General features: G+C 42.9%; 71 non-coding genes across 71 annotated transcripts; all 71 read right to left on the bottom strand.

Moving 5' to 3' along the window:
* Positions 1-101: 101 nt before the first annotated feature.
* Positions 102-220, bottom strand: LOC133826354 (5S ribosomal RNA). Its single transcript, XR_009889077.1, has one exon. It is a non-coding gene; the product is annotated as a 5S ribosomal RNA (ribosomal RNA).
* A 219-nt stretch (positions 221-439) lies between these two features.
* LOC133826670 (5S ribosomal RNA) lies at positions 440-558 on the bottom strand. Its single transcript, XR_009889382.1, has one exon. It is a non-coding gene; the product is annotated as a 5S ribosomal RNA (ribosomal RNA).
* A 218-nt stretch (positions 559-776) lies between these two features.
* On the bottom strand, positions 777-895 carry LOC133827196 (5S ribosomal RNA). The gene has a single exon (XR_009889892.1). It is a non-coding gene; the product is annotated as a 5S ribosomal RNA (ribosomal RNA).
* Positions 896-1,115: 220 nt separating this feature from the next.
* LOC133827393 (5S ribosomal RNA) lies at positions 1,116-1,234 on the bottom strand. Its single transcript, XR_009890085.1, has one exon. It is a non-coding gene; the product is annotated as a 5S ribosomal RNA (ribosomal RNA).
* A 217-nt stretch (positions 1,235-1,451) lies between these two features.
* LOC133826504 (5S ribosomal RNA) lies at positions 1,452-1,570 on the bottom strand. Its single transcript, XR_009889221.1, has one exon. It is a non-coding gene; the product is annotated as a 5S ribosomal RNA (ribosomal RNA).
* A 220-nt stretch (positions 1,571-1,790) lies between these two features.
* On the bottom strand, positions 1,791-1,909 carry LOC133827016 (5S ribosomal RNA). Its single transcript, XR_009889720.1, has one exon. It is a non-coding gene; the product is annotated as a 5S ribosomal RNA (ribosomal RNA).
* A 219-nt stretch (positions 1,910-2,128) lies between these two features.
* Positions 2,129-2,247, bottom strand: LOC133827419 (5S ribosomal RNA). The gene has a single exon (XR_009890111.1). It is a non-coding gene; the product is annotated as a 5S ribosomal RNA (ribosomal RNA).
* Positions 2,248-2,466: 219 nt separating this feature from the next.
* LOC133827152 (5S ribosomal RNA) lies at positions 2,467-2,585 on the bottom strand. Its single transcript, XR_009889852.1, has one exon. It is a non-coding gene; the product is annotated as a 5S ribosomal RNA (ribosomal RNA).
* A 218-nt stretch (positions 2,586-2,803) lies between these two features.
* LOC133827195 (5S ribosomal RNA) lies at positions 2,804-2,922 on the bottom strand. Its single transcript, XR_009889891.1, has one exon. It is a non-coding gene; the product is annotated as a 5S ribosomal RNA (ribosomal RNA).
* Positions 2,923-3,142: 220 nt separating this feature from the next.
* Positions 3,143-3,261, bottom strand: LOC133827392 (5S ribosomal RNA). Its single transcript, XR_009890084.1, has one exon. It is a non-coding gene; the product is annotated as a 5S ribosomal RNA (ribosomal RNA).
* Positions 3,262-3,478: 217 nt separating this feature from the next.
* Positions 3,479-3,597, bottom strand: LOC133826503 (5S ribosomal RNA). The gene has a single exon (XR_009889220.1). It is a non-coding gene; the product is annotated as a 5S ribosomal RNA (ribosomal RNA).
* A 220-nt stretch (positions 3,598-3,817) lies between these two features.
* LOC133827015 (5S ribosomal RNA) lies at positions 3,818-3,936 on the bottom strand. The gene has a single exon (XR_009889719.1). It is a non-coding gene; the product is annotated as a 5S ribosomal RNA (ribosomal RNA).
* Positions 3,937-4,154: 218 nt separating this feature from the next.
* Positions 4,155-4,273, bottom strand: LOC133827485 (5S ribosomal RNA). The gene has a single exon (XR_009890175.1). It is a non-coding gene; the product is annotated as a 5S ribosomal RNA (ribosomal RNA).
* Positions 4,274-4,492: 219 nt separating this feature from the next.
* Positions 4,493-4,611, bottom strand: LOC133826857 (5S ribosomal RNA). The gene has a single exon (XR_009889564.1). It is a non-coding gene; the product is annotated as a 5S ribosomal RNA (ribosomal RNA).
* A 219-nt stretch (positions 4,612-4,830) lies between these two features.
* LOC133827525 (5S ribosomal RNA) lies at positions 4,831-4,949 on the bottom strand. The gene has a single exon (XR_009890214.1). It is a non-coding gene; the product is annotated as a 5S ribosomal RNA (ribosomal RNA).
* A 219-nt stretch (positions 4,950-5,168) lies between these two features.
* Positions 5,169-5,287, bottom strand: LOC133826856 (5S ribosomal RNA). The gene has a single exon (XR_009889562.1). It is a non-coding gene; the product is annotated as a 5S ribosomal RNA (ribosomal RNA).
* Positions 5,288-5,508: 221 nt separating this feature from the next.
* On the bottom strand, positions 5,509-5,627 carry LOC133827335 (5S ribosomal RNA). Its single transcript, XR_009890030.1, has one exon. It is a non-coding gene; the product is annotated as a 5S ribosomal RNA (ribosomal RNA).
* A 220-nt stretch (positions 5,628-5,847) lies between these two features.
* Positions 5,848-5,966, bottom strand: LOC133826683 (5S ribosomal RNA). Its single transcript, XR_009889395.1, has one exon. It is a non-coding gene; the product is annotated as a 5S ribosomal RNA (ribosomal RNA).
* A 221-nt stretch (positions 5,967-6,187) lies between these two features.
* Positions 6,188-6,306, bottom strand: LOC133826578 (5S ribosomal RNA). The gene has a single exon (XR_009889293.1). It is a non-coding gene; the product is annotated as a 5S ribosomal RNA (ribosomal RNA).
* A 221-nt stretch (positions 6,307-6,527) lies between these two features.
* Positions 6,528-6,646, bottom strand: LOC133827100 (5S ribosomal RNA). The gene has a single exon (XR_009889800.1). It is a non-coding gene; the product is annotated as a 5S ribosomal RNA (ribosomal RNA).
* Positions 6,647-6,866: 220 nt separating this feature from the next.
* LOC133826577 (5S ribosomal RNA) lies at positions 6,867-6,985 on the bottom strand. Its single transcript, XR_009889292.1, has one exon. It is a non-coding gene; the product is annotated as a 5S ribosomal RNA (ribosomal RNA).
* Positions 6,986-7,206: 221 nt separating this feature from the next.
* LOC133826567 (5S ribosomal RNA) lies at positions 7,207-7,325 on the bottom strand. The gene has a single exon (XR_009889282.1). It is a non-coding gene; the product is annotated as a 5S ribosomal RNA (ribosomal RNA).
* A 221-nt stretch (positions 7,326-7,546) lies between these two features.
* Positions 7,547-7,665, bottom strand: LOC133826344 (5S ribosomal RNA). Its single transcript, XR_009889067.1, has one exon. It is a non-coding gene; the product is annotated as a 5S ribosomal RNA (ribosomal RNA).
* Positions 7,666-7,887: 222 nt separating this feature from the next.
* LOC133827329 (5S ribosomal RNA) lies at positions 7,888-8,006 on the bottom strand. Its single transcript, XR_009890023.1, has one exon. It is a non-coding gene; the product is annotated as a 5S ribosomal RNA (ribosomal RNA).
* A 221-nt stretch (positions 8,007-8,227) lies between these two features.
* On the bottom strand, positions 8,228-8,346 carry LOC133827188 (5S ribosomal RNA). The gene has a single exon (XR_009889885.1). It is a non-coding gene; the product is annotated as a 5S ribosomal RNA (ribosomal RNA).
* Positions 8,347-8,567: 221 nt separating this feature from the next.
* LOC133826555 (5S ribosomal RNA) lies at positions 8,568-8,686 on the bottom strand. Its single transcript, XR_009889272.1, has one exon. It is a non-coding gene; the product is annotated as a 5S ribosomal RNA (ribosomal RNA).
* A 221-nt stretch (positions 8,687-8,907) lies between these two features.
* LOC133826261 (5S ribosomal RNA) lies at positions 8,908-9,026 on the bottom strand. The gene has a single exon (XR_009888989.1). It is a non-coding gene; the product is annotated as a 5S ribosomal RNA (ribosomal RNA).
* Positions 9,027-9,246: 220 nt separating this feature from the next.
* On the bottom strand, positions 9,247-9,365 carry LOC133826968 (5S ribosomal RNA). The gene has a single exon (XR_009889672.1). It is a non-coding gene; the product is annotated as a 5S ribosomal RNA (ribosomal RNA).
* A 219-nt stretch (positions 9,366-9,584) lies between these two features.
* LOC133826544 (5S ribosomal RNA) lies at positions 9,585-9,703 on the bottom strand. The gene has a single exon (XR_009889261.1). It is a non-coding gene; the product is annotated as a 5S ribosomal RNA (ribosomal RNA).
* A 220-nt stretch (positions 9,704-9,923) lies between these two features.
* LOC133826426 (5S ribosomal RNA) lies at positions 9,924-10,042 on the bottom strand. The gene has a single exon (XR_009889147.1). It is a non-coding gene; the product is annotated as a 5S ribosomal RNA (ribosomal RNA).
* A 220-nt stretch (positions 10,043-10,262) lies between these two features.
* Positions 10,263-10,381, bottom strand: LOC133826967 (5S ribosomal RNA). Its single transcript, XR_009889671.1, has one exon. It is a non-coding gene; the product is annotated as a 5S ribosomal RNA (ribosomal RNA).
* Positions 10,382-10,602: 221 nt separating this feature from the next.
* On the bottom strand, positions 10,603-10,721 carry LOC133827431 (5S ribosomal RNA). The gene has a single exon (XR_009890122.1). It is a non-coding gene; the product is annotated as a 5S ribosomal RNA (ribosomal RNA).
* Positions 10,722-10,942: 221 nt separating this feature from the next.
* On the bottom strand, positions 10,943-11,061 carry LOC133826966 (5S ribosomal RNA). Its single transcript, XR_009889670.1, has one exon. It is a non-coding gene; the product is annotated as a 5S ribosomal RNA (ribosomal RNA).
* A 221-nt stretch (positions 11,062-11,282) lies between these two features.
* On the bottom strand, positions 11,283-11,401 carry LOC133827215 (5S ribosomal RNA). The gene has a single exon (XR_009889911.1). It is a non-coding gene; the product is annotated as a 5S ribosomal RNA (ribosomal RNA).
* Positions 11,402-11,619: 218 nt separating this feature from the next.
* On the bottom strand, positions 11,620-11,738 carry LOC133827223 (5S ribosomal RNA). The gene has a single exon (XR_009889919.1). It is a non-coding gene; the product is annotated as a 5S ribosomal RNA (ribosomal RNA).
* Positions 11,739-11,959: 221 nt separating this feature from the next.
* LOC133827014 (5S ribosomal RNA) lies at positions 11,960-12,081 on the bottom strand. Its single transcript, XR_009889718.1, has one exon. It is a non-coding gene; the product is annotated as a 5S ribosomal RNA (ribosomal RNA).
* Positions 12,082-12,302: 221 nt separating this feature from the next.
* LOC133826811 (5S ribosomal RNA) lies at positions 12,303-12,421 on the bottom strand. The gene has a single exon (XR_009889519.1). It is a non-coding gene; the product is annotated as a 5S ribosomal RNA (ribosomal RNA).
* Positions 12,422-12,643: 222 nt separating this feature from the next.
* LOC133827318 (5S ribosomal RNA) lies at positions 12,644-12,762 on the bottom strand. The gene has a single exon (XR_009890013.1). It is a non-coding gene; the product is annotated as a 5S ribosomal RNA (ribosomal RNA).
* A 222-nt stretch (positions 12,763-12,984) lies between these two features.
* On the bottom strand, positions 12,985-13,103 carry LOC133826151 (5S ribosomal RNA). Its single transcript, XR_009888882.1, has one exon. It is a non-coding gene; the product is annotated as a 5S ribosomal RNA (ribosomal RNA).
* A 222-nt stretch (positions 13,104-13,325) lies between these two features.
* Positions 13,326-13,444, bottom strand: LOC133827200 (5S ribosomal RNA). Its single transcript, XR_009889897.1, has one exon. It is a non-coding gene; the product is annotated as a 5S ribosomal RNA (ribosomal RNA).
* A 221-nt stretch (positions 13,445-13,665) lies between these two features.
* Positions 13,666-13,784, bottom strand: LOC133826933 (5S ribosomal RNA). The gene has a single exon (XR_009889637.1). It is a non-coding gene; the product is annotated as a 5S ribosomal RNA (ribosomal RNA).
* Positions 13,785-14,005: 221 nt separating this feature from the next.
* On the bottom strand, positions 14,006-14,124 carry LOC133826950 (5S ribosomal RNA). The gene has a single exon (XR_009889654.1). It is a non-coding gene; the product is annotated as a 5S ribosomal RNA (ribosomal RNA).
* A 221-nt stretch (positions 14,125-14,345) lies between these two features.
* Positions 14,346-14,464, bottom strand: LOC133826316 (5S ribosomal RNA). Its single transcript, XR_009889040.1, has one exon. It is a non-coding gene; the product is annotated as a 5S ribosomal RNA (ribosomal RNA).
* A 220-nt stretch (positions 14,465-14,684) lies between these two features.
* Positions 14,685-14,803, bottom strand: LOC133826965 (5S ribosomal RNA). Its single transcript, XR_009889669.1, has one exon. It is a non-coding gene; the product is annotated as a 5S ribosomal RNA (ribosomal RNA).
* Positions 14,804-15,024: 221 nt separating this feature from the next.
* Positions 15,025-15,143, bottom strand: LOC133827407 (5S ribosomal RNA). The gene has a single exon (XR_009890100.1). It is a non-coding gene; the product is annotated as a 5S ribosomal RNA (ribosomal RNA).
* Positions 15,144-15,361: 218 nt separating this feature from the next.
* LOC133827222 (5S ribosomal RNA) lies at positions 15,362-15,480 on the bottom strand. Its single transcript, XR_009889918.1, has one exon. It is a non-coding gene; the product is annotated as a 5S ribosomal RNA (ribosomal RNA).
* A 221-nt stretch (positions 15,481-15,701) lies between these two features.
* LOC133826043 (5S ribosomal RNA) lies at positions 15,702-15,820 on the bottom strand. The gene has a single exon (XR_009888780.1). It is a non-coding gene; the product is annotated as a 5S ribosomal RNA (ribosomal RNA).
* Positions 15,821-16,041: 221 nt separating this feature from the next.
* On the bottom strand, positions 16,042-16,160 carry LOC133827261 (5S ribosomal RNA). The gene has a single exon (XR_009889957.1). It is a non-coding gene; the product is annotated as a 5S ribosomal RNA (ribosomal RNA).
* Positions 16,161-16,376: 216 nt separating this feature from the next.
* Positions 16,377-16,495, bottom strand: LOC133826757 (5S ribosomal RNA). Its single transcript, XR_009889468.1, has one exon. It is a non-coding gene; the product is annotated as a 5S ribosomal RNA (ribosomal RNA).
* Positions 16,496-16,714: 219 nt separating this feature from the next.
* Positions 16,715-16,833, bottom strand: LOC133827073 (5S ribosomal RNA). Its single transcript, XR_009889775.1, has one exon. It is a non-coding gene; the product is annotated as a 5S ribosomal RNA (ribosomal RNA).
* Positions 16,834-17,053: 220 nt separating this feature from the next.
* Positions 17,054-17,172, bottom strand: LOC133826917 (5S ribosomal RNA). Its single transcript, XR_009889622.1, has one exon. It is a non-coding gene; the product is annotated as a 5S ribosomal RNA (ribosomal RNA).
* Positions 17,173-17,393: 221 nt separating this feature from the next.
* Positions 17,394-17,512, bottom strand: LOC133826110 (5S ribosomal RNA). Its single transcript, XR_009888844.1, has one exon. It is a non-coding gene; the product is annotated as a 5S ribosomal RNA (ribosomal RNA).
* Positions 17,513-17,734: 222 nt separating this feature from the next.
* On the bottom strand, positions 17,735-17,853 carry LOC133826641 (5S ribosomal RNA). Its single transcript, XR_009889355.1, has one exon. It is a non-coding gene; the product is annotated as a 5S ribosomal RNA (ribosomal RNA).
* Positions 17,854-18,074: 221 nt separating this feature from the next.
* On the bottom strand, positions 18,075-18,193 carry LOC133826780 (5S ribosomal RNA). The gene has a single exon (XR_009889490.1). It is a non-coding gene; the product is annotated as a 5S ribosomal RNA (ribosomal RNA).
* Positions 18,194-18,414: 221 nt separating this feature from the next.
* On the bottom strand, positions 18,415-18,533 carry LOC133826823 (5S ribosomal RNA). Its single transcript, XR_009889531.1, has one exon. It is a non-coding gene; the product is annotated as a 5S ribosomal RNA (ribosomal RNA).
* Positions 18,534-18,752: 219 nt separating this feature from the next.
* Positions 18,753-18,871, bottom strand: LOC133826944 (5S ribosomal RNA). Its single transcript, XR_009889648.1, has one exon. It is a non-coding gene; the product is annotated as a 5S ribosomal RNA (ribosomal RNA).
* A 221-nt stretch (positions 18,872-19,092) lies between these two features.
* On the bottom strand, positions 19,093-19,211 carry LOC133826840 (5S ribosomal RNA). Its single transcript, XR_009889547.1, has one exon. It is a non-coding gene; the product is annotated as a 5S ribosomal RNA (ribosomal RNA).
* A 222-nt stretch (positions 19,212-19,433) lies between these two features.
* LOC133826640 (5S ribosomal RNA) lies at positions 19,434-19,552 on the bottom strand. Its single transcript, XR_009889354.1, has one exon. It is a non-coding gene; the product is annotated as a 5S ribosomal RNA (ribosomal RNA).
* Positions 19,553-19,773: 221 nt separating this feature from the next.
* Positions 19,774-19,892, bottom strand: LOC133826778 (5S ribosomal RNA). The gene has a single exon (XR_009889488.1). It is a non-coding gene; the product is annotated as a 5S ribosomal RNA (ribosomal RNA).
* A 221-nt stretch (positions 19,893-20,113) lies between these two features.
* On the bottom strand, positions 20,114-20,232 carry LOC133826822 (5S ribosomal RNA). Its single transcript, XR_009889530.1, has one exon. It is a non-coding gene; the product is annotated as a 5S ribosomal RNA (ribosomal RNA).
* A 219-nt stretch (positions 20,233-20,451) lies between these two features.
* LOC133826943 (5S ribosomal RNA) lies at positions 20,452-20,570 on the bottom strand. The gene has a single exon (XR_009889647.1). It is a non-coding gene; the product is annotated as a 5S ribosomal RNA (ribosomal RNA).
* A 221-nt stretch (positions 20,571-20,791) lies between these two features.
* On the bottom strand, positions 20,792-20,910 carry LOC133826839 (5S ribosomal RNA). Its single transcript, XR_009889546.1, has one exon. It is a non-coding gene; the product is annotated as a 5S ribosomal RNA (ribosomal RNA).
* A 222-nt stretch (positions 20,911-21,132) lies between these two features.
* Positions 21,133-21,251, bottom strand: LOC133827369 (5S ribosomal RNA). Its single transcript, XR_009890061.1, has one exon. It is a non-coding gene; the product is annotated as a 5S ribosomal RNA (ribosomal RNA).
* Positions 21,252-21,469: 218 nt separating this feature from the next.
* LOC133827133 (5S ribosomal RNA) lies at positions 21,470-21,588 on the bottom strand. The gene has a single exon (XR_009889833.1). It is a non-coding gene; the product is annotated as a 5S ribosomal RNA (ribosomal RNA).
* Positions 21,589-21,805: 217 nt separating this feature from the next.
* Positions 21,806-21,924, bottom strand: LOC133826821 (5S ribosomal RNA). The gene has a single exon (XR_009889529.1). It is a non-coding gene; the product is annotated as a 5S ribosomal RNA (ribosomal RNA).
* Positions 21,925-22,145: 221 nt separating this feature from the next.
* LOC133826916 (5S ribosomal RNA) lies at positions 22,146-22,264 on the bottom strand. Its single transcript, XR_009889621.1, has one exon. It is a non-coding gene; the product is annotated as a 5S ribosomal RNA (ribosomal RNA).
* Positions 22,265-22,485: 221 nt separating this feature from the next.
* On the bottom strand, positions 22,486-22,604 carry LOC133826109 (5S ribosomal RNA). The gene has a single exon (XR_009888843.1). It is a non-coding gene; the product is annotated as a 5S ribosomal RNA (ribosomal RNA).
* Positions 22,605-22,826: 222 nt separating this feature from the next.
* Positions 22,827-22,945, bottom strand: LOC133826638 (5S ribosomal RNA). Its single transcript, XR_009889352.1, has one exon. It is a non-coding gene; the product is annotated as a 5S ribosomal RNA (ribosomal RNA).
* A 221-nt stretch (positions 22,946-23,166) lies between these two features.
* On the bottom strand, positions 23,167-23,285 carry LOC133826777 (5S ribosomal RNA). The gene has a single exon (XR_009889487.1). It is a non-coding gene; the product is annotated as a 5S ribosomal RNA (ribosomal RNA).
* Positions 23,286-23,506: 221 nt separating this feature from the next.
* Positions 23,507-23,625, bottom strand: LOC133826951 (5S ribosomal RNA). Its single transcript, XR_009889655.1, has one exon. It is a non-coding gene; the product is annotated as a 5S ribosomal RNA (ribosomal RNA).
* Positions 23,626-23,844: 219 nt separating this feature from the next.
* Positions 23,845-23,963, bottom strand: LOC133826194 (5S ribosomal RNA). The gene has a single exon (XR_009888925.1). It is a non-coding gene; the product is annotated as a 5S ribosomal RNA (ribosomal RNA).
* Between the last annotated feature and the right edge of the window lie 34 nt (positions 23,964-23,997).

The raw sequence follows: 23,997 nt of genomic DNA, 5'->3' as shown, positions 1-23,997 counted from the left end.
CAAGGAAAACGAAATAAATGTGTTTTTAAAGATTTAAAACAAAAAATACAAACTTTTGAGCCGTAAATGGATTTTTAAAGGAATAAAAAATGATGTTTTCAGGGGTGCAACACGAGGACTTCCCAGGAGGTCATCCATCCTAGTACTACTCTCGCCCAAGCACGCTTAACTGCGGAGTTCTGATGGGATCCGGTGCATTAGTGCTGGTATGATCGCACCCGGAATGTTTGGTCCGCAATATTTATTTATAGCGAGTGCGTGTGTCCTCCCTTTTCTCCCCCGGATTATCTAGGCACTTCTTATTCGCTGCATGTTAGTGACCACGGTATTAACCCCTCAAGGAAAACGAAATAAATGAGTTTTTAAAGATTTAAAACAAAAAATACAAACTTTTGAACCGTAAGTGGATTTTTAAAGGAAAAAAAAAATTATGTTTTCAGGGGTGCAACACGAGGACTTCCCAGGAGGTCACCCATCCTAGTACTACTCTCGCCCAAGCACGCTTAACTGCGGTGTTCTGATGGGATCCGGTGCATTAGTGCTGGTATGATCGCACCCGGAATGTTTGGTCCGCAATATTCATTTATAGCGAGCGCGTGTGTCCTCCCTTTTCTCCCCCGGATTAACTAGGAACTTCTTATTCGCTGCTTGTTAGTGACCACGGTATTAACCCCCCAAGGAAAACAAAATAAATGAGTTTTTAAAGATTTAAAACAAAAAATACAAAATTTTGAGCCGTAAGTGGATTTTTAAAGGGAAAAAAAATGATGTTTTCAGGGGAGAAACACGAGGACTTCCCAGGAGGTCACCCATCCTAGTACTACTCTCGCCCAAGCACACTTAACTGCGGAGATCTGATGGGATCCGGTGCATTAGTGCTGGTATGATCGCACCCGGAAAGTTTGGTCCGCAATATTCATTTATAGCGAGCGCTTGTGTCCTCCCTTTTCTCCCCCGGATTAAATAGGAACTTCTTATTCGTAGCTTGTTAGTGACCACGGTATTAATCCCTCAAGGAAAACGAAATAAATGAGTTTTTAAAGATTTAAAACAAAAAATACAAACTTTTGAGCCGTAAGTGGATTTTTAAAGGAAAAAAAAAAGTTATGTTTTCAGGGGTGCAACACGAGGACTTCCCAGGAGCTCACCCATCCTAGTACTACTCTCGCACAAGCACGCTTAACTGCGGAGTTCTGATGGGATCCGGTGCATTAGTTCAGGTATGATCGCACCCGGAATGTTTGGTCCGCAATATTCATTTATAGCGAGCGCGTGTGTCCTCCCTTTTCTCCCTTAGATTATCTAGGCACTTCTTATTCGCTGCTTGTTAGTGACCACGGTATTAACCCCTCAAGGAAAACGAAATAAATGAGTTTTTAAAGATTTAAAACAAAAAATACAATCTTTTGAGCCGTAAGTGGATTTTTAAAGAAAAAAAAATGATGTTTTCAGGGGTGCAACACGAGGACTTCCCAGGAGGTCACCCATCCTAGTACTACTCTCGCCCAAGCACGCTTAACTGCGGAGTTCTGACGGGATCCGGTGCATTAGTGCTGGTATGATCGCAACCGGAATGTTTGGTCCGCAATATTCATTTATAGCAAGCGCGTGTGTCCTTCTTTTCTCCCCCGGATTAACTAGGAACTTCTTATTCGCTGCTTGTTAGTGACCACGGTATTAACCCCTCAAGGAAAAAGAAATAAATGAGTTTTTAAAGATTTAAAACAAAAAATACAAACTTTTGAGCCGTAAGTGGATTTTTAAAGGGAAAAAAAAAATTGATGTTTTCAGGGGTGCAACACGAGGACTTCCAAGGAGGTCACCCATCCTAGTACTACTCTCGCCAGAGCACGCTTAACTGCGGAGTTCTGATGGGATCCGGTGCATTAGTGCTGGTATGATCGCACCCGGAATGTTTGGTCCGCAATATTCATTTATAGCGAGCGCGTGTGTCCTCCCTTTTCTTCCCCGGATTAACTAGGAACTTCTTATTCGCTGCTTGTTAGTGACCACGGTATTAACCCCTCAAGGAAAACGAAATAAATGAGTTTTTAAAGATTTAAAACAAAAAATACAAACTTTTTAGCCGTAAGTGGAATTTTAAAGGAAAAAAAAAATGATGTTTTCAGGGGTGCAACACGAGGACTTCCCAGGAGGTCACCCATCCTAGTTCTACTCTCTCCCAAGCACGCTTAACTGCGGAGTTCTGATGGGATCCGTTGCATTAGTGCTGGTATGATCGCACCCGGAATGTTTGGTCCGCAATATTCATTTATAGCGAGCGCGTGTGTCCTCCCTTTTCTCCCCGGGATTAACTAGGAACTTCTTATTCACTTCTTGTTAGTGACCACGGTATTAACCCCTCAAGGAAAACGAAATAAATGTGTTTTTAAAGATTTAAAACAAAAAATACAAACTTTTGAGCCGTAAGTGGATTTTTAAAGGAAAAAAAAAATGATGTTTTCAGGGGTGCAACATGAGGACTTCCCAGGAGGTCACCCATCCTAGTACTACTCTCGCCCAAGCACGCTTAACTGCGGTGTTCTGATGGGATCCGGTGCATTAGTGCTGGTATGATCGCACCCGGAATGTTTGGTCCGCAATATTCATTTATAGCGAGCGCGTGTGTCCTCCCTTTTCTCCCCCGGATTAACTAGGAACTTCTTATTCGCTGCTTGTTAGTGACCACGGTATTAACCCCCCAAGGAAAACAAAATAAATGAGTTTTTAAAGATTTAAAACAAAAAATACAAAATTTTGAGCCGTAAGTGGATTTTTAAAGGGAAAAAAAATGATGTTTTCAGGGGAGAAACACGAGGACTTCCCAGGAGGTCACCCATCCTAGTACTACTCTCGCCCAAGCACACTTAACTGCGGAGATCTGATGGGATCCGGTGCATTAGTGCTGGTATGATCGCACCCGGAAAGTTTGGTCCGCAATATTCATTTATAGCGAGCGCTTGTGTCCTCCCTTTTCTCCCCCGGATTAAATAGGAACTTCTTATTCGTAGCTTGTTAGTGACCACGGTATTAATCCCTCAAGGAAAACGAAATAAATGAGTTTTTAAAGATTTAAAACAAAAAATACAAACTTTTGAGCCGTAAGTGGATTTTTAAAGGAAAAAAAAAAGTTATGTTTTCAGGGGTGCAACACGAGGACTTCCCAGGAGCTCACCCATCCTAGTACTACTCTCGCACAAGCACGCTTAACTGCGGAGTTCTGATGGGATCCGGTGCATTAGTTCAGGTATGATCGCACCCGGAATGTTTGGTCCGCAATATTCATTTATAGCGAGCGCGTGTGTCCTCCCTTTTCTCCCTTAGATTATCTAGGCACTTCTTATTCGCTGCTTGTTAGTGACCACGGTATTAACCCCTCAAGGAAAACGAAATAAATGAGTTTTTAAAGATTTAAAACAAAAAATACAATCTTTTGAGCCGTAAGTGGATTTTTAAAGAAAAAAAAATGATGTTTTCAGGGGTGCAACACGAGGACTTCCCAGGAGGTCACCCATCCTAGTACTACTCTCGCCCAAGCACGCTTAACTGCGGAGTTCTGACGGGATCCGGTGCATTAGTGCTGGTATGATCGCAACCGGAATGTTTGGTCCGCAATATTCATTTATAGCAAGCGCGTGTGTCCTTCTTTTCTCCCCCGGATTAACTAGGAACTTCTTATTCGCTGCTTGTTAGTGACCACGGTATTAACCCCTCAAGGAAAAAGAAATAAATGAGTTTTTAAAGATTTAAAATAAAAAATACAAACTTTTGAGCCGTAAGTGGATTTTTAAAGGGAAAAAAAAAATTGATGTTTTCAGGGGTGCAACACGAGGACTTCCAAGGAGGTCACCCATCCTAGTACTACTCTCGCCAGAGCACGCTTAACTGCGGAGTTCTGATGGGATCCGGTGCATTAGTGCTGGTATGATCGCACCCGGAATGTTTGGTCCGCAATATTCATTTATAGCGAGCGCGTGTGTCCTCCCTTTTCTTCCCCGGATTAACTAGGAACTTCTTATTCGCTGCTTGTTAGTGACCACGGTATTAACCCCTCAAGGAAAACGAAATAAATGAGTTTTTAAAGATTTAAAACAAAAAATACAAACTTTTTAGCCGTAAGTGGAATTTTAAAGGAAAAAAAAATGATGTTTTCAGGGGTGCAACACGAGGACTTCCCAGGAGGTCACCCATCCTAGTTCTACTCTCTCCCAAGCACGCTTAACTGCGGATTTCTGATGGGATCCGTTGCATTAGTGCTGGTATGATCGCACCCGGAATGTTTGGTCCGCAATATTCATTTATAGCGAGCGCGTGTGTCCTCCCTTTTCTCCCCGGGATTAACTAGGAACTTCTTATTCACTTCTTGTTAGTGACCACGGTATTAACCCCTCAAGGAAAACGAAATAAATGTGTTTTTAAAGATTTAAAACAAAAAATACAAACTTTTGAGCCGTAAGTGGATTTTTAAAGGAAAAAAAAAATGATGTTTTCAGGGGTGCAACATGAGGACTTCCCAGGAGGTCACCCATCCTAGTACTACTCTCGCCCAAGCACGCTTAACTGCGGAGTTCTGATGGGATCCAGTGCATTAGTGCTGGTATGATCGCACCCGGAATGTTTGGTCCGCAATATTCATTTATAGCGAGCGCGTGTGTCCTCCCTTTTCTCCCCCGGAATAACTAGGAACTTCTTATTCGCTGCTTGTTAGTGACCACTGTATTAAACCCTCAAGGAAAACGAAATAAATGAGTTTTTAAAGATTTAAAACAAAAAATACAAACTTTTTAGCCGTAAGTGGAATTTTAAAGGAAAAAAAAAATGATGTTTTCAGGGGTGCAACACGAGGACTTCCCAGGATGTCACCCATCCTAGTTCTACTCTCTCCCAAGCACGCTTAACTGCGGAGTTCTGATGGGATCCGTTGCATTAGTGCTGGTATGATCGCACCCGGAATGTTTGGTCCGCAATATTCATTTATAGCGAGCGCGTGTGTCCTCCCTTTTCTCCCCGGGATTAACTAGGAACTTCTTATTCACTTCTTGTTAGTGACCACGGTATTAACCCCTCAAGGAAAACGAAATAAATGTGTTTTTGAAGATTTAAAACAAAAAATACAAACTTTTGAGCCGTAAGTGGATTTTTAAAGGAAAAAAAAAATGATGTTTTCAGGGGTGCAACATGAGGACTTCCCAGGAGGTCACCCATCCTAGTACTACTCTCGCCCAAGCACGCTTAACTGCGGAGTTCTGATGGGATCCAGTGCATTAGTGCTGGTATGATCGCACCCGGAATGTTTGGTCCGCAATATTCATTTATAGCGAGCGCGTGTGTCCTCCCTTTTCTCCCCCGGAATAACTAGGAACTTCTTATTCGCTGCTTGTTAGTGACCACTGTATTAACCCCTCAAGGAAAACGAAATAAATGAGTTTTTAAAGATTTAAAACAAAAAATACAAACTTTTGAGCCGTAAGTGGATTTTTAAAGGGAAAAAAAAAATTGATGTTTTCAGGGGTGCAACACGAGGACTTCCCAAGAGGTCACCCATCCTAGTTCTACTCTCGCCCAAGCACGCTTAACTGCGGAGTTCTGATGGTATCCGGTGCATTAGTGCTGGTATGATCGCACCCGGAATGTTTGGTCCGCAATATTCATTTATAGCGAGCGCCTGTGTCCTCCTTTTCTACCCCGGATTAACTAGGAACCTCTTATTCGCTGCTTGTTAGTGACCACGGTATTAACCCCTCAAGGAAAACGAAATAAATGAGTTTTTAAAGATTTAAAACAAAAAATACAAACATTTGAGCCGTAAGTGGATTTTTAAAGGAAAAAAAAAATATGATGTTTTCAGGGGTGCAACACGAGGTCTTCCCAAGAGGTCACCCATCCTAGTACTACTCTCGCCCAAGCACGCTTAACTGCGGAGTTCTGATGGGATTCGGTGCATTAGTGCTGGTATGATCGCACCCGGAATGTTTGGTCCGCAATATTCATTTCTAGCGAGCGCGTGTGTCCTCCCTTTTCCCCCCCGGATTTACTAGGAACTTGTTATTCGCTGCATGTAAGTGACCAAGGTATTAACCCCTCAAGAAAAACGAAATAAATGAGTTTTTAAAGATTTAAAACAAAAAATACAAACTTTTGAGCCGTAAGTGGATTTTTAAAGGAAAAAAAAAATATGATGTTTTCAGGGGTGCAACACGAGGACTTTCCAAGAGGTCACCCATCCTAGTACTACTCTCGCCCAAGCACGCTTAACTGCGGAGTTCTGATGGGATCCGGTGCATTAGTGCTGGTATGATCGCACCCGGAATGTTTGGTCCGCAATATTCATTTATAGCGAGCGCGTGTGTCCTCCTTTTCTACCCCGGATTAACTAGGAACTTCTTATTCGCTGCTTGTTAGTGACCACGGTATTAACCCCTCAAGGAAAACGAAATAAATGAGTTTTTAAAGATTTAAAACAAAAAATACAAACTTTTGAGCCGTAAGTGGATTTTTAAAGGAAAAAAAAAAAGAAGATGTTTTCAGGGGTGCAACACGAGGACTTCCCAGGAGGTCACCAATCCTAGTACTACTCTCGCCCAAGCACGCTTAACTACGGAGTTCTGATGGGATCCGGTGCATTAATACTGGTATGATCGCACCCGGAATGTTTGGTCCGCAATTTTCATTTCTAGCGAGCGCGTGTGTCCTCTTTTCCTCCCCGGATTTACTAGGAACTTCTTATTCGCTGCTTGTTAGTGACCACGGTATTCACCCCTCAAGGAAAACGAAATAAATGAGTTTTTAAAGATTTAAAACAAAAAATACAAACTTTTGAGCCGTAAGTGGATTTTTAAAGGAAAAAAAAATATATGATGTTTTCAGGGGTGCAACACGAGGACTTTCCAAGAGGTCACCCATCCTAGTACTACTCTCGCCCAAGCACGCTTAACTGCGGAGTTCTGATGGGATCCGGTGCATTAGTGCTGGTATGATCGCACCCGGAATGTTTGGTCCGCAATATTCATTTATAGCGAGCGCGTGTGTCCTCCTTTTCTACCCCGGATTAACTAGGAACTTCTTATTCGCTGCTTGTTAGTGACCACGGTATTAACCCCTCAAGGAAAACGAAATAAATGAGTTTTTAAAGATTTAAAACAAAAAATACAAACTTTTGAGCCGTAAGTGGATTTTTAAAGGAAAAAAAAAAAGAAGATGTTTTCAGGGGTGCAACACGAGGACTTCCCAGGAGGTCACCCATCCTAGTACTACTCTCGCCCAAGCACGCTTAACTGCGGAGTTCTGATGGGATCCGGTGCCTTAGAGCTGGTATGATCGCACCCGGAGTGTTTGGTCCGCAATATTCATTTATAGCGAGCGCGTGTGTCCTCCTTTTCTCCCCCGGATTAACTAGGAACTTCTTATTCGCTGCTTGTTAGTGACCACGGTATTAACCCCTCAAGGAAAACGAAATAAATGAGTTTTTAAAGATTTAAAACAAAAAATACAAACTTTTGAGCCGTAAGTGGATTTTTAAAGGAAAATTTTTTTTTTGATGTTTTCAAGGGTGCAACACGAGGACTTCCCAAGAGGTCACCCATCCTAGTACTACACTCGCCCAAGCACGCTTAACTGCGGAGTTCTGATGGGATCCGGTGCATTAGTGCTGGTATGATCGCACCCGGAATGTTTGGTCCGCAATATTCATTTATAGCGAGCGCGTGTGTCCTTCCTTTTCATCCCCGGATTAACTAGGAACTTCTTATTCGCTGCTTGTTAGTGACCACGGTATTAACCCCTCAAGGAAAACGAAATAAATGAGTTTTTAAAGATTTAAAACAAAAAATACAAACTTTTGAGCCGTAAGTGGATTTTTAAAGGGGAAAAAAAAAATTGATGTTTTCTGGGGTGCAACACGAGGACTTCCCAGGAGTTCACCCATCCTAGTACTACTCTCGCCCAAGCACGCTTAAGTGCAGAGTTCTGATGGGATCCGGTGCATTAGTGCTGGTATGATCGCACCCGGAATGTTTGGTCCGCAATATTCATTTCTAGCGAGCGCGTGTGTCCTCCCTTTTCCCCCCCGGATTTACTAGGAACTTCTTATTCTCTGCTTGTTAGTGACCACGGTATTTACCCCTCAAGGAAAACGAAATAAATGAGTTTTTAAAGATTTAAAACAAAAAATACAAACTTTTGAGCCGTAAGTGGATTTTTCAAGGGAAAAAAAAAATTGATGTTTTCAGGGGTGCAACACGAGGACTTCCCAGGAGGTCACCCATCCTAGTACCACTCTCGCCAGAGCACGCTTAACTGCGGAGTTCTGATGGGATCCGGTGCATTAGTACTGGTATGATCGCACCCGAAATGTTTGGTCCGCAATATTCATTTCTAGCGAGCGCGTGTGTCCTCCCTTTTCCCCCCAGGATTTACTAGGAACTTCTTATTCGCTGCTTGTTAGTGACCACGGTATTAACCCCTCAAGGAAAACGAAATAAATGAGTTTTTAAAGATTTAAAACAAAAAATACAAACTTTTGAGCCGTAAGTGGATTTTTAAAGGGAAAAAAAAAATTGATGTTTTCAGGGGTGCAACACGAGGACTTCCCAGGAGGTCACCCATCCTAGTACTACTCTCGCCCAAGCACGCTTAATTGCGGAGTTCTGATGGGATCCGGTGCATTAGTGCTGGTATGATCGCACCCGGAATGTATGGTCCGCAATATTCATTTATAGCGAGCGCGTGTGTCCTCCTTTTCTCCCCCGGATAAACTAGGTACTTCTTATTCGCTGCTTGTTAGTGACCACGGTATTAACCCCTCAAGGAAAACGAAATAAATGAGTTTTTAAAGATTTAAAACAAAAAATACAAACTTTTGAGCCGTAAGTGGATTTTTAAAGGAAAAAAAAAAAGATGATGTTTTCAGGGGTGCAACACGAGGACTTCCCAGGAGGTCACCCATCCTAGTACTACTCTCGCCCAAGCACGCTTAACTACGGAGTTCTGATGGGATCCGGTGCATTAGTACTGGTATGATCGCACCCGGAATGTTTGGTCCGCAATATTCATTTCTAGCGAGCGCGTGTTTCCTCTTTTCCCCCCCGGATTTACTAGGAACTTCTTATTCGCTGCTTGTTAGTGACCACGGTATTCACCCCTCAAGGAAAACGAAATAAATGAGTTTTTAAAGATTTAAAACAAAAAATACAAACTTTTGAGCCGTAAGTAGATTTTTAAAGGGAAAAAAAAAATTTGATGTTTTCAGGGGTGCAACACGAGGACTTCCTAGGAGGTCACCCATCCTAGTACTACTCTCGCCAGAGCACGCTTAACTGCGGAGTTCTGATGGGATCCGGTGCATTAGTGCTGGTATGATCGCACCCGGAATGTTTGGTCCGCAATATTAATTTATAGCGAGCGCGTGTGTCCTCCCTTTTCTCCCCCGGATTAACATGGAACTTCTTATTCGCTGCTTGTTAGTGACCACGGTATTAACCCCTCAAGGAAAACGAAATAAATGAGTTTTTAAAGATTTAAAACAAAAAATACAAACTTTTGAGCCGTAAGTGGATTTTTAAAGGAAAAAAAAAATGATGTTTTCAGGGGTGCGACACGAGGACTTCCCAGGAGGTCACCCATCCAAGTACTACTCTCGCCCAAGCACGCTTAATTGCGGAGTTCTGATGGGATCCGGTGCATTAGTGCTGGTATGATCGCACCCGGAATGTTTGGTCCGCAATATTCATTTATAGCGAGCGCGTGTGTCCTCCTTTTCTCCCCCGGATAAACTAGGAACTTCTTATTCGCTGCTTGTTAGTGACCACGGTATTAACCCCTCAAGGAAAACGAAATAAATGAGTTTTTAAAGATTTAAAACAAAAAATACAAACTTTTGAGCCGTAAGTGGATTTTTAAAGGAAAAAAAAAAGATGATGTTTTCAGGGATGCAACACGAGGACTTCCCAGGAGGTCACCCATCCTAGTACTACTCTCGCCCAAGCACGCTTAACTGCGGAGTTCTGATGGGATCCGGTGCATTAGTACTGGTATGATCGCACCCGGAATGTTTGGTCCGCAATATTCATTTCTAGCGAGCGCGTGTGTCCTCTTTTCCCCCCCGGATTTACTAGGAACTTCTTATTCGCTGCTTGTTAGTGACCACGATATTCACCCCTCAAGGAAAACGAAATAAATGAGTTTTTAAAGATTTAAAACAAAAAATACAAACTTTTGAGCCGTAAGTAGATTTTTAAAGGGAAAAAAAAAATTTGATATTTTCAGGGGTGCAACACGAGGACTTCCTAGGAGGTCACCCATCCTAGTACTACTCTCGCCAGAGCACGCTTAACTGCGGAGTTCTGATGGGATCCGGTGCATTAGTGCTGGTATGATCGCACCCGGAATGTTTGGTCCGCAATATTAATTTATAGCGAGCGCGTGTGTCCTCCCTTTTCTCCCCCGGATTAACTTGGAACTTCTTATTCGCTGCTTGTTAGTGACCACGGTATTAACCCCTCAAGGAAAACGAAATAAATGAGTTTTTAAAGATTTAAAACAAAAAATACAAACTTTTGAGCCGTAAGTGGATTTTTAAAGGGAAAAAAAAAATTGATGTTTTCAGGGGTGCAACACGAGGACTTCCCAGGAGGTCACCCATCCTAGTTCTACTCTCGCCCAAGCAAGCTTAATTGCGGAGTTCTGATGGGATCCGGCGCATTAGTGCTGGTATGATCGCACCCGGAATGTTTGGTCCGCAATATTCATTTATAGCGAGCGCGTGTGTCCTCCTTTTCTCCCCCGGATTAACTAGGAACTTCTTATTCGCTGCTTGTTAGTGACCACGGTATTAACCCCTCAAGGAAAACGAAATAAATGAGTTTTTAAAGATTTAAAACAAAAAATACAAACTTTTGAGCCGTAAGTGGATTTTTAAAGGGAAAAAAAAAATTTGATGTTTTCAGGGGTGCAACACGAGGACTTCCTAGGAGGTCACCCATCCTAGTACTACTCTCGCCAGAGCACGCTTAACTGCGGAGTTCTGATGGGATCCGGTGCATTAGTGCTGGTATGATCGCACCCGGAATGTTTGGTCCGCAATATTCATTTATAGCGAGCGCGTGTGTCCTCCCTTTTCTCCCCCGGATTAACTTGGAACTTCTTATTCGCTGCTTGTTAGTGACCACGGTATTAGCCCCTCAAGGAAAACGAAATAAATGAGTTTTTAAAGATTTAAAACAAAAAATACAAACTTTTGAGCCGTAAGTGGATTTTTAAAGGGAAAAAAAAAATTGATGTTTTCAGGGGTGCAACACGAGGACTTCCCAGGAGGTCACCCATCCTAGTTCTACTCTCGCCCAAGCACGCTTAATTGCGGAGTTCTGATGGGATCCGGTGCATTAGTGCTGGTATGATCGCACCCGGAATGTTTGGTCCGCAATATTCATTTATAGCGAGCGCGTGTGTCCTCCTTTTCTCCCCCGGATTAACTAGGAACTTCTTATTCGCTGCTTGTTAGTGACCACGGTATTAACCCCTCAAGGAAAACGAAATAAATGAGTTTTTAAAGATTTAAAACAAAAAATACAAACTTTTGGACCGTAAGTGGATTTTTAAAGGAAAAAAAAAATGATGTTTTCAGCGGTGCAACACGAGGACTTCCCAGGAGGACACCCATCCTAGTACTACTCTCGCCCAAGCACGCTTAACTGCGGAGTTCTGGTGGGATCCGGTGCATTAGTACTGGTATGATCGCACCTGGAATGTTTGGTCCGCAATATTCATTTCTAGCGAGCGCGTGTGTCCTCCCTTTTCCCCCCCGGATTTACTAGGAACTTCTTATTCGCTGCATGTAAGTGACCACGGTATTAACCCCTCAAGGAAAACGAAATAAATGAGTTTTTAAAAATTTAAAACAAAAAATACAAACTTTTGAGCCGTAAGTGGATTTTTAAAGGGAAAAAAAAAATTGATGTTTTCAGGGGTGCAACACGAGGACTTCCCAGGAGGTCACCACCCATCCTAGTACTACTCTCGCCCAAGCACGCTTAACTGCGGAGTTCTGATGGGATCCGGTGCATTAGTGCTGGTATGATCGCACCCGGAATGTTTGGTCCACAATATTCATTTATAGCGAGAGCGTGTGTCCTCCTTTTCTCCCCCGGATTAACTAGGTACTTCTTATTCGTTGCTTGTTAGTGACCACGGTATTAACCCCTCAAGGAAAACGAAATAAATGAGTTTTTAAAGATTTAAAACAAAAAATACAAACTTTTGAGCCGTAAGTGGATTTTTAAAGGAAAAAAAAATATATGATGTTTTCAAGGGTGCAACACGAGGACTTCCTAAGAGGTCAACCATCCTAGTACTACTCTCGCCCAAGCACGCTTAACTGCGGAGTTCTGATGGGATCCGGTGCATTAGTGCTGGTATGATCGCACCCGGAATGTTTGGTCCGCAATATTCATTTATAGCGAGCGCGTGTGTCCTCCCTTTTCTCCCCCGGATTAACTAGGAACTTCTTATTCGCTGCTTGTTAGTGACCACGGTATTAACCCCTCAAGGAAAACGAAATAAATGAGCTTTTAAAGATTTAAAACAAAAAATACAAACTTTTGAGCCGTAACTGGATTTTTAAAGGGGAAAAAAAAAATTGATGTTTTCTGGGGTGCAACACGAGGACTTCCCAGGAGGTCACCCATCCTAGTACTACTCTCTCCCAAGCACGCTTGAGTGCGGAGTTCTGATGGGATCCGGTGCATTAGTGCTGGTATGATCGCACCCGGAATGTTTGGTCCGCAATATTCATTTATAGCGAGCGCGTGTGTCCTCCCTTTTCCCCCCCGGATTTACTAGGAACTTCTTATTCGCTGCTTGTTATTGACCACGGTATTAACCCCTCAAGGAAAACGAAATAAATGAGTTTTTAAAGATTTAAAACAAAAAATACAAACTTTTGAGCCGTAAGTGGATTTTTAAAGGAAAAAAAAATATATGATGTTTTCAAGGGTGCAACACGAGGACTTCCCAAGAGGTCACCCATCCTAGTACTACTCTCGCCCAAGCACGCTTAACTGCGGAGTTCTGATGGGATCCGGTGCATTAGTGCTGGTATGATCGCACCCGGAATGTTTGGTCCGCAATATTCATTTATAGCGAGCGCGTGTGTCCCCCCTTTTCTCCCCCGGATTAACTAGGAACTTCTTATTCGCTGCTTGTTAGTGACCACGGTATTAACCCCTCAAGGAAAACGAAATAAATGAGTTTTTAAAGATTTAAAACAAAAAATACAAACTTTTGAGCCGTAACTGGATTTTTAAAGGGGAAAAAAAAAATTGATGTTTTCTGGGGTGCAACACGAGGACTTCCCAGGAGTTCACCCATCCTAGTACTACTCTCGCCCAAGCACGCTTAAGTGCGGAGTTCTGATGGGATCCGGTGCATTAGTGCTGGTATGATCGCACCCGGAATGTTTGGTCCGCAATATTCATTTCTAGCGAGCGCGTGTGTCCTCCCTTTTCCCCCCCGGATTTACTAGGAACTTCTTATTCGCTGCTTGTTAGTGACCACGGTATTTACCCCTCAAGGAAAACGAAATAAATGAGTTTTTAAAGATTTAAAACAAAAAATACAAACTTTTGAGCCGTAAGTGGATTTTTCAAGGGAAAAAAAAAATTGATGTTTTCAGGGGTGCAACACGAGGACTTCCCAGGAGGTCACCCATCCTAGTACTACTCTCGCCAGAGCACGCTTAACTGCGGAGTTCTGATGGGATCCGGTGCATTAGTACTGGTATGATCGCACCCGAAATGTTTGGTCCGCAATATTCATTTCTAGCGAGCGCGTGTGTCCTCCCTTTTCCCCCCAGGATTTACTAGGAACTTCTTATTCGCTGCTTGTTAGTGACCACGGTATTAACCTCTCAAGGAAAACGAAATAAATGAGTTTTTAAAGATTTAAAACAAAAAATACAAACTTTTGAGCCGTAAGTGGATTTTTAAAGGGAAAAAAAAAATTGATGTTTTCAGGGGTGCAACACGAGGACTTCCCAGGAGGTCACCCATCCTAGTACTACTCTCGCCCAAGAACGCTTAATTGCGGAGTTCTGATGGGATCCGGTGCATTAGTGCTGGTATGATCGCACCCGGAATGTTTGGTCCGCAATATTCATTTATAGCGAGCGCGTGTGTCCTCCTTTTCTCCCCCGGATAAACTAGGAACTTCTTATTCGCTGCTTGTTAGTGACCACGGTATTAACCCCTCAAGGAAAACGAAATAAATGAGTTTTTAAAGATTTAAAACAAAAAATACAAACTTTTGAGCCGTAAGTGGATTTTTAAAGGAAAAAAATAAAGAAGATGTTTTCAGGGGTGCAACACGAGGACTTCCCAGGAGGTCACCCATCCTAGTACTACTCTCGCCCAAGCACCCTTAACTGCGGAGTTCTGATGGGATCCGGTGCATTAGTACTGGTATGATCGCACCCGGAATGTTTGGTCCGCAATATTCATTTCTAGCGAGCGCGTGTGTCCTCTTTTCACCCCCGGATTTACTAGGAACTTCTTATTCGCTGCTTGTTAGTGACCACGGTATTCACCCCTCAAGGAAAACGAAATAAATGAGTTTTTAAAGATTTAAAACAAAAAATACAAACTTTTGAGCCGTAAGTGGATTTTTAAAGGGAAAAAAAAAATTTGATGTTTTCAGGGGTGCAACACGAGGACTTCCTAGGAGGTCACCCATCCTAGTACTACTCTCGCCAGAGCACGCTTAACTGCGGAGTTCTGATGGGATCCGGTGCATTAGTGCTGGTATGATCGCACCCGGAATGTTTGGTCCGCAATATTCATTTATAGCGAGCGCGTGTGTCCTCCCTTTTCTCCCCCGGATTAACTTGGAACTTCTTATTCGCTGCTTGTTAGTGACCACGGTATTAACCCCTCAAGGAAAACGAAATAAATGAGTTTTTAAAGATTTAAAACAAAAAATACAAACTTTTGAGCCGTAAGTGGATTTTTAAAGGGAAAAAAAAAATTGATGTTTTCAGGGGTGCAACACGAGGACTTCCCAGGAGGTCACCCATCCTAGTTCTACTCTCGCCCAAGCACGCTTAATTGCGGGGTTCTGATGGGATCCGGTGCATTAGTGCTGGTATGATCGCACCCGGAATGTTTGGTCCGCAATATTCATTTATAGCGAGCGTGTGTGTCCTCCTTTTCTCCCCCGGATTAACTAGGAACTTCTTATTCGCTGCTTGTTAGTGACCACGGTATTAACCTCTCATGGAAAACGAAATAAATGAGTATTTAAAGATTTAAAACAAAAAATACAAACTTTTGGACCGTAAGTGGATTTTTAAAGGAAAAAAAAAATGATGTTTTCAGCGGTGCAACACGAGGACTTCCCAGGAGGACACCCATCCTAGTACTACTCTCGCCCAAGCACGCTTAACTGCGGAGTTCTGGTGGGATCCGGTGCATTAGTACTGGTATGATCGCACCTGGAATGTTTGGTCCGCAATATTCATTTCTAGCGAGTGCGTGTGTCCTCCCTTTTCCCCCCCGGATTTACTAGGAACTTCTTATTCGGTGCATGTAAGTGACCACGATATTAACCCCTCAAGGAAAACGAAATAAATGAGTTTTTAAAGATTTAAAACAAAAAATACATACTTTTGAGCCGTAAGTGGATTTTTAAAGGGAAAAAAAAAATTGATGTTTTCAGGGGTGCAACACGAGGACTTCCCAGGAGGTCACCCATCCTAGTACTACTCTCGCCCAAGCACGCTTAACTGCGGAGTTCTGATGGGATCCGGTGCATTAGTGCTGGTATGATCGCACCCGGAATGTTTGGTCCGCAATATTCATTTATAGCGAGCGCGTGTGTCCTCCTTTTCTCCCCCGGATTTACTAGGAACTTCTTATTCGCTGCTTGTTAGTGACCACGGTATTAACCCCTCAAGGAAAACGAAATAAATGAGTTTTTAAAGATTTAAAACAAAAAATACAAACTTTTGAGCCGTAAGTGGATTTTTAAAGGAAAAAAAAATATATGATGTTTTCAAGGGTGCAACACGAGGACTTCCCAAGAGGTCACCCATCCTAGTACTACTCTCGCCCAAGCACGCTTAACTGCGGAGTTCTGATTGGATCTGGTGCATTAGTGCTGGTATGATCCCACCCGGAATGTTTGGTTCGCAATATTCATTTATAGCGAGCGCGTGTGTCCTCCCTTTTCTCCCCCGGATTAACTAGGAACTTCTTATTCGCTGCTTGTTAGTGACCACGGTATTAACCCCTCAAGGATAACGAAATAAATGAGTTTTTAAAGATTTAAAACAAAAAATACAAACTTTTGAGCCGTAAGTGGATTTTTAAAGGAAAAAAAAAATGTTTTCAGGGGTGCAACACGAGGACTTCCCAGGAGGTCACCCATCCTAGTACTACTCTCGCCCAAGCACGCTTAACTGCGGAGTTCTGATGGGATCCGGTGCATTAGGACTGGTATGATCGCACCCGGAATGTTTGGTCCGCAATATTCATTTCTAGCGAGCGCGTGTGTCCTCCCTTTTCCCCCCCGGATTTACTAGGAACTTCTTATTCGCTGCTTGTTTGTGGCCACGGTATTAACCCCTCAAGGAAAACGAAATAAATGATTTTTAAAGATTTAAAACAAAAAATACAAACTTTTGAGCCGTAAGTGGATTTTTAAAGGGAAAAAAAAAATGATGTTTTCATGGGTGCAACACGAGGACTTCCCAGGAGGTCACCCATCCTAGTACTACTCTCGCCAGAGCACGCTTAACTGCGGAGTTCTGATGGGATCCGGTGCATTGGTGCTGGTATGATCGCACCCGGAATGTTTGGTCCGCAATATTCATTTATAGCGAGCGCGTTTGTCCTCCTTTTCTCCCCCAGATTAACTAGGAACTTCTTATTCGCTGCTTGTTAGTGAAAACGGTATTAACCCCTCAAGGAAAACGAAATAAATGAGTTTTTAAAGATTTAAAACAAAAAATACAAACTTTTGAGCCGTAAGTGGATTTTTCAAGGGAAAAAAAATATTGATGTTTTCAGGGGTGCAACACGAGGACTTCCCAGGAGGTCACCCATCCTAGTACTACTCTCGCCAGAGCACGCTTAACTGCGGAGTTCTGATGGGATCCGGTGCATTAGTGCTGGTATGATCACACCCGGAATGTTTGGTCCGCAATATTCATTTATAGCGAGCGCGTTTGTCCTCCTTTTCTCCCCCAGATTAACTAGGAACTTCTTATTCGCTGCTTGTTAGTGACCACGGTATTAACCCCTCAAGGAAAACGAAATAAATGAGTTTTTAAAGATTTAAAACAAAAAATACAAACTTTTGAGCCGTAATTGGATTTTTAAAGGAAAAAAAAATATATGATGTTTTCAGGGGTGCAACACGAGGACTTCCCAAGAGGTCACCCATCCTAGTACTACTCTCGCCCAAGCACGCTTAACTGCGGAGTTCTGATGGGATCCGGTGCATTAGTGCTGGTATGATCGCACCCGGAATGTTTGGTCCGCAATATTCATTTATAGCGAGCGCGTGTGTCCTCCCTTTTCTCCCCCGGATTAACTAGGAACTTCTTATTCGCTGCTTGTTAGTGACCACGGTATTAACCCCTCAAGGAAAACGAAATAAATGAGTTTTTAAAGATTTAAAACAAAAAATACAAACTTTTGAGCCGTAACTGGATTTTTAAAGGGGAAAAAAAAAATTGATGTTTTCTGGGGTGCAACACGAGGACTTCCCAGGAGGTCACCCATCCTAGTACTACTCTCGCCCAAGCACGCTTAAGTGCGGAGTTCTGATGGGATCCGGTGCATTAGTGCTGGTATGATCGCACCCGGAATGTTTGGTCCGCAATATTCCTTTCTAGCGAGCGCGTGTGTCCTCCCTTTTCCCCCCCGGATTTACTAGGAACTTCTTATTCGCTGCTTGTTAGTGACCACGGTATTAACCCCTCAAGGAAAACGAAATAAATGAGTTTTTAAAGATTTAAAACAAAAAATACAAACTTTTGAGCCGTAAGTGGATTTTTCAAGGGAAAAAAAAAATTGATGTTTTCAAGGGTGCAACACGAGGACTTCCCAGGAGGTCACCCATCCTAGTACTACTCTCGCCAGAGCACTCTTAACTGCGGAGTTCTGATGGGATCCGGTGCATTAGTGCTGGTATGATCGCACCCGGATTGTTTGGTCCGCAATATTCATTTATAGCGAGCGCGTGTGTCCTCCCTTTTCTCCCCCGGATTAACTAGGAACTTCTTATTCGCTGCTTGTTAGTGACCACGGTATTAACCCCTCAAGGAAAACGAAAAAAATGAGTTTTTAAAGATTTAAAACAAAAAATACAAACTTCTGAGCCGTCAGTGGATTTTTAAAGGGAAAAAAAAAATTGATGTTTTCAGGGGTGCAACACGAGGACTTCCCAGGAGGTCACCCATCCTAGTACTACTCTCGCCCAAGCACGCTTAATTGCGGAGTTCTGATGGGATCCGGTGCATTAGTGCTGGTATGATCGCTCCCGGAATGTTTGGTCCGCAATATTCATTTATAGCGAAGCGTGTGTGTCCTCCTTTTCTCCCCCGGATTAACAAGGAACTTCTTATTCGCTGCTTGTTAGTGACCACGGTATTAACCCCTCAAGGAAAACGAAATAAATGAGTTTTTAAAGATTTAAAACAAAAAATACAAACTTTTTAGCCGTAAGTGGATGTTTATAGGAAAAAAGAAATGATGTTTTTAGGGGTGCAACACGAGGACTTCCCAGGAGGTCACCCATCCTAGTACTACTCTCGCCCAAGCACGCTTAACTGCGGAGTTCTGATGGGATCCGTTGCATTAGTACTGGTATGATCGCTCCCGGAATGTTTGGTCCGCAATATTCATTTCTAGCGAGCGCGTGTGTCCTCCCTTTTCCCCCCAGGATTTACTAGGAACTTCTTATTCGCTGCTTGTTAGTGACCACGGTATTAACCCCTCAAGGAAAACGAAATAAATGAGTTTTTAAAGATTTAAAACAAAAAATACAAACTTTTGAGCCGTAAGTGGATTTTTAAAGGGAAAAAAAAAATTGATGTTTTCAGGGGTGCAACACGAGGACTTCCCAGGAGGTCACCCATCCTAGTACTACTCTCGCCCAAGCACGCTTAATTGCGGAGTTCTGATGGGATCCGGTGCATTAGTGCTGGTGTGATCGCACCCGGAATGTTTGGTCCGCAATATTCATTTATAGCGAGCGCGTGTGTCCTCCCTTTTCTCCCCCGGATTAACTAGGAACTTCTTATTCGCTGCTTGTTAGTGACCACGGTATTAACCCCTCAAGGAAAACGAAATAAATGAGTTTTTAAAGATTTAAAACAAAAAATACAAACTTTTGAGCCGTAACTGGATTTTTAAAGGGGAAAAAAAAAATTGATGTTTTCTGGGGTGCAACACGAGGACTTCCCAGGAGGTCACCCATCCTAGTACTACTCTCGCCCAAGCACGCTTAAGTGCGGAGTTCTGATGGGATCCGGTGCATTAGTGCTGGTATGATCGCACCCGGAATGTTTGGTCCGCAATATTCCTTTCTAGCGAGCGCGTGTGTCCTCCCTTTTCCCCCCCGGATTTACTAGGAACTTCTTATTCGCTGCTTGTTAGTGACCACGGTATTAACCCCTCAAGGAAAACGAAATAAATGAGTTTTTAAAGATTTAAAACAAAAAATACAAACTTTTGAGCCGTAAGTGGATTTTTCAAGGGAAAAAAAAAATTGATGTTTTCAAGGGTGCAACACGAGGACTTCCCAGGAGGTCACCCATCCTAGTACTACTCTCGCCAGAGCACTCTTAACTGCGGAGTTCTGATGGGATCCGGTGCATTAGTGCTGGTATGATCGCACCCGGATTGTTTGGTCCGCAATATTCATTTATAGCGAGCGCGTGTGTCCTCCCTTTTCTCCCCCGGATTAACTAGGAACTTCTTATTCGCTGCTTGTTAGTGACCACGGTATTAACCCCTCAAGGAAAACGAAAAAAATGAGTTTTTAAAGATTTAAAACAAAAAATACAAACTTCTGAGCCGTCAGTGGATTTTTAAAGGGAAAAAAAAAATTGATGTTTTCAGGGGTGCAACACGAGGACTTCCCAGGAGGTCACCCATCCTAGTACTACTCTCGCCCAAGCACGCTTAATTGCGGAGTTCTGATGGGATCCGGTGCATTAGTGCTGGTATGATCGCTCCCGGAATGTTTGGTCCGCAATATTCATTTATAGCGAAGCGTGTGTGTCCTCCTTTTCTCCCCCGGATTAACAAGGAACTTCTTATTCGCTGCTTGTTAGTGACCACGGTATTAACCCCTCAAGGAAAACGAAATAAATGAGTTTTTAAAGATTTAAAACAAAAAATACAAACTTTTTAGCCGTAAGTGGATGTTTAAAGGAAAAAAGAAATGATGTTTTTAGGGGTGCAACACGAGGACTTCCCAGGAGGTCACCCATCCTAGTACTACTCTCGCCCAAGCACGCTTAACTGCGGAGTTCTGATGGGATCCGTTGCATTAGTACTGGTATGATCGCTCCCGGAATGTTTGGTCCGCAATATTCATTTCTAGCGAGCGCGTGTGTCCTCCCTTTTCCCCCCAGGATTTACTAGGAACTTCTTATTCGCTGCTTGTTAGTGACCACGGTATTAACCCCTCAAGGAAAACGAAATAAATGAGTTTTTAAAGATTTAAAACAAAAAATACAAACTTTTGAGCCGTAAGTGGATTTTTAAAGGGAAAAAAAAAATTGATGTTTTCAGGGGTGCAACACGAGGACTTCCCAGGAGGTCACCCATCCTAGTACTACTCTCGCCCAAGCACGCTTAATTGCGGAGTTCTGATGGGATCCGGTGCATTAGTGCTGGTGTGATCGCACCCGGAATGTTTGGTCCGCAATATTCATTTATAGCGAGCGCGTGTGTCCTCCCTTTTCTCCCCCGGATTAACTAGGAACTTCTTATTCGCTGCTTGTTAGTGACCACGGTATTAACCCCTCAAGGAAAACGAAATAAATGAGTTTTTAAAGATTTAAAACAAAAAATACAAACTTTTGAGCCGTAAGTGGATTTTTAAAGGGAAAAAAAAAAATTGATGTTTTCAGGGGTGCAACACGAGGACTTCCCAGGAGGTCACCCATCCTAGTACTACTCTCGCCCAAGCACGCTTAAGTGCGGAGTTCTGATGGTATCCGATGCATTAGTGCTGGTATGATCGCACCCGGAATGTTTGGTCCGCAATATTCATTTATAGCGAGCGCGTGTGTCCTCCTTTTCTCCCTCGGATTAACAAGGAACTTCTTATTCGCTGCTTGTTAGTGACCACGGTATTAACCCCTCAAGGAAAACGAAATAAATGAGTTTTTAAAGATTTAAAACAAAAAATACATACTTTTTAGCCGTAAGTGGATTTTTAAAGGAAAAAAAAAATGATGTTTTTAGGGGTGCAACACGAGGACTTTCCTGGAGGTCACCCATCCTAGTACTACTCTCGCCCAAGCACGCTTAACTGCGGAGTTCTGATAGGATCCGGTGCATTAGTGCTGGTATGATCGCACCCGGAATGTTTGGTCCGCAATATTCATTTATAGCGAGCGTGTGTGTCCTCCTTTTCTCCCCCGGATTAACAAGGAACTTCTTATTCGCAGCTTATTAGTGACCACGGTATTAACCCCTCAAGGAAAACGAAATAAATGAGTTTTTAAAGATTTAAAACAAAAAATACAAACTTTTTAGCCGTAAGTGGATTTTTAAAGGAAAAAAAAATGATGTTTTTAGGGGTGCAACACGAGGACTTCCCAGGAGGTCACCCATCCTAGTACTACTCTGGCCCAAGCACGCTTAACTGCGGAGTTCTGATGGGATCCGGTGCATTAGTACTGGTATGATCGCACCCGAAATGTTTGGTCCGCAATATTCATTTCTAGCGAGCGCAAGTGTCCTCCCTTTTCCCCCCAGGATTTACTAGGAACTTCTTATTCGCTGCTTGTTAGTGAAAACGGTATTAACCCCTCATGGAAAACGAAATAAATGAGTTTTTAAAGATTTAAAACAAAAAATACAAACTTTTGAGCCGTAAGTGGATTTTTCAAGGGAAAAAAAAAATTGATGTTTTCAGGGGTGCAACACGAGGACTTCCCAGGAGGTCACCCATCCTAGTACTACTCTCGCCAGAGCACGCTTAACTGCGGAGTTCTGATGGGATCCGGTGCATTAGTGCTGGTATGATCACACCCGGAATGTTTGGTCCGCAATATTCATTTATAGCGAGCGCGTTTGTCCTCCTTTTCAACCCCAGATTAACTAGGAACTTCTTATTCGCTGCTTGTTAGTGACCACGGTATTAACCCCTCAAGGAAAACGAAATAAATGAGTGTTTAAAGATTTAAAACAAAAAATACAAACTTTTGAGCCGTAAGTGGATTTTTAAAGGAAAAAAAAATATATGATGTTTTCAGGGGTGCAACACGAGGACTTCCCAAGAGGTCACCCATCCTAGTACTACTCTCGCCCAAGCACGCTTAACTGCGGAGTTCTGATGGGATCCGGTGCATTAGTGCTGGTATGATCGCACCCGGAATGTTTGGTCCGCAATATTCATTTATAGCGAGCGCGTGTGTCCTCCCTTTTCTCCCCCGGATTAACTAGGAACTTCTTATTCGCTGCTTGTTAGTGACCACGGTATTAACCCCTCAAGGAAAACGAAATAAATGAGTTTTTAAAGATTTAAAACAAAAAATACAAACTTTTGAGCCGTAACTGGATTTTTAAAGGGGAAAAAAAAAATTGATGTTTTCTGGGGTGCAACACGAGGACTTCCCAGGAGGTCACCCATCCTAGTACTACTCTCGCCCAAGCACGCTTAAGTGCGGAGTTCTGATGGGATCCGGTGCATTAGTGCTGGTATGATCGCACCCGGAATGTTTGGTCCGCAATATTCCTTTCTAGCGAGCGCGTGTGTCCTCCCTTTTCCCCCCCGGATTGACTAGGAACTTCTTATTCGCTGCTTGTTAGTGACCACGGTATTAACCCCTCAAGGAAAACGAAATAAATGAGTTTTTAAAGATTTAAAACAAAAAATACAAACTTTTGAGCCGTAAGTGGATTTTTCAAGGGAAAAAAAAAATTGATGTTTTCAAGGGTGCAACACGAGGACTTCCCAGGAGGTCACCCATCCTAGTACTACTCTCGCCAGAGCACTCTTAACTGCGGAGTTCTGATGGGATCCGGTGCATTAGTGCTGGTATGATCGCACCCGGATTGTTTGGTCCGCAATATTCATTTATAGCGAGCGCGTGTGTCCTCCCTTTTCTCCCCCGGATTAACTAGGAACTTCTTATTCGCTGCTTGTTAGTGACCACGGTATTAACCCCTCAAGGAAAACGAAAAAAATGAGTTTTTAAAGATTTAAAACAAAAAATACAAACTTCTGAGCCGTCAGTGGATTTTTAAAGGGAAAAAAAAAATTGATGTTTTCAGGGGTGCAACACGAGGAATTCCCAGGAGGTCACCCATCCTAGTACTACTCTCGCCCAAGCACACTTAATTGCGGAGTTCTGATGGGATCCGGTGCATTAGTGCTGGTATGATCGCTCCCGGAATGTTTGGTCCGCAATATTCATTTATAGCGAAGCGTGTGTGTCCTCCTTTTCTCCCCCGAATTAACAAGGAACTTCTTATTCGCTGCTTGTTAGTGACCACGGTATTAACCCCTCAAGGAAAACGAAATAAATGAGTTTTTAAAGATTTAAAACAAAAAATACAAACTTTTTAGCCGTAAGTGGATGTTTAAAGGAAAAAAGAAATGATGTTTTTAGGGGTGCAACACGAGGACTTCCCAGGAGGTCACCCATCCTAGTACTACTCTCGCCCAAGCACGCTTAACTGCGGAGTTCTGATGGGATCCGGTGCATTAGTACTGGTATGATCGCACCCGGAATGTTTGGTCCGCAATATTCATTTCTAGCGA

This window comes from Humulus lupulus, chromosome 3 (genome assembly GCF_963169125.1).
Source record: "Humulus lupulus chromosome 3, drHumLupu1.1, whole genome shotgun sequence".
Taxonomy (NCBI): Eukaryota; Viridiplantae; Streptophyta; class Magnoliopsida; order Rosales; family Cannabaceae; genus Humulus; species Humulus lupulus.
The sequence above is the reverse complement of the archived record's forward strand: the minus strand, read 5'-3'. Positions and strand labels throughout refer to the sequence as shown.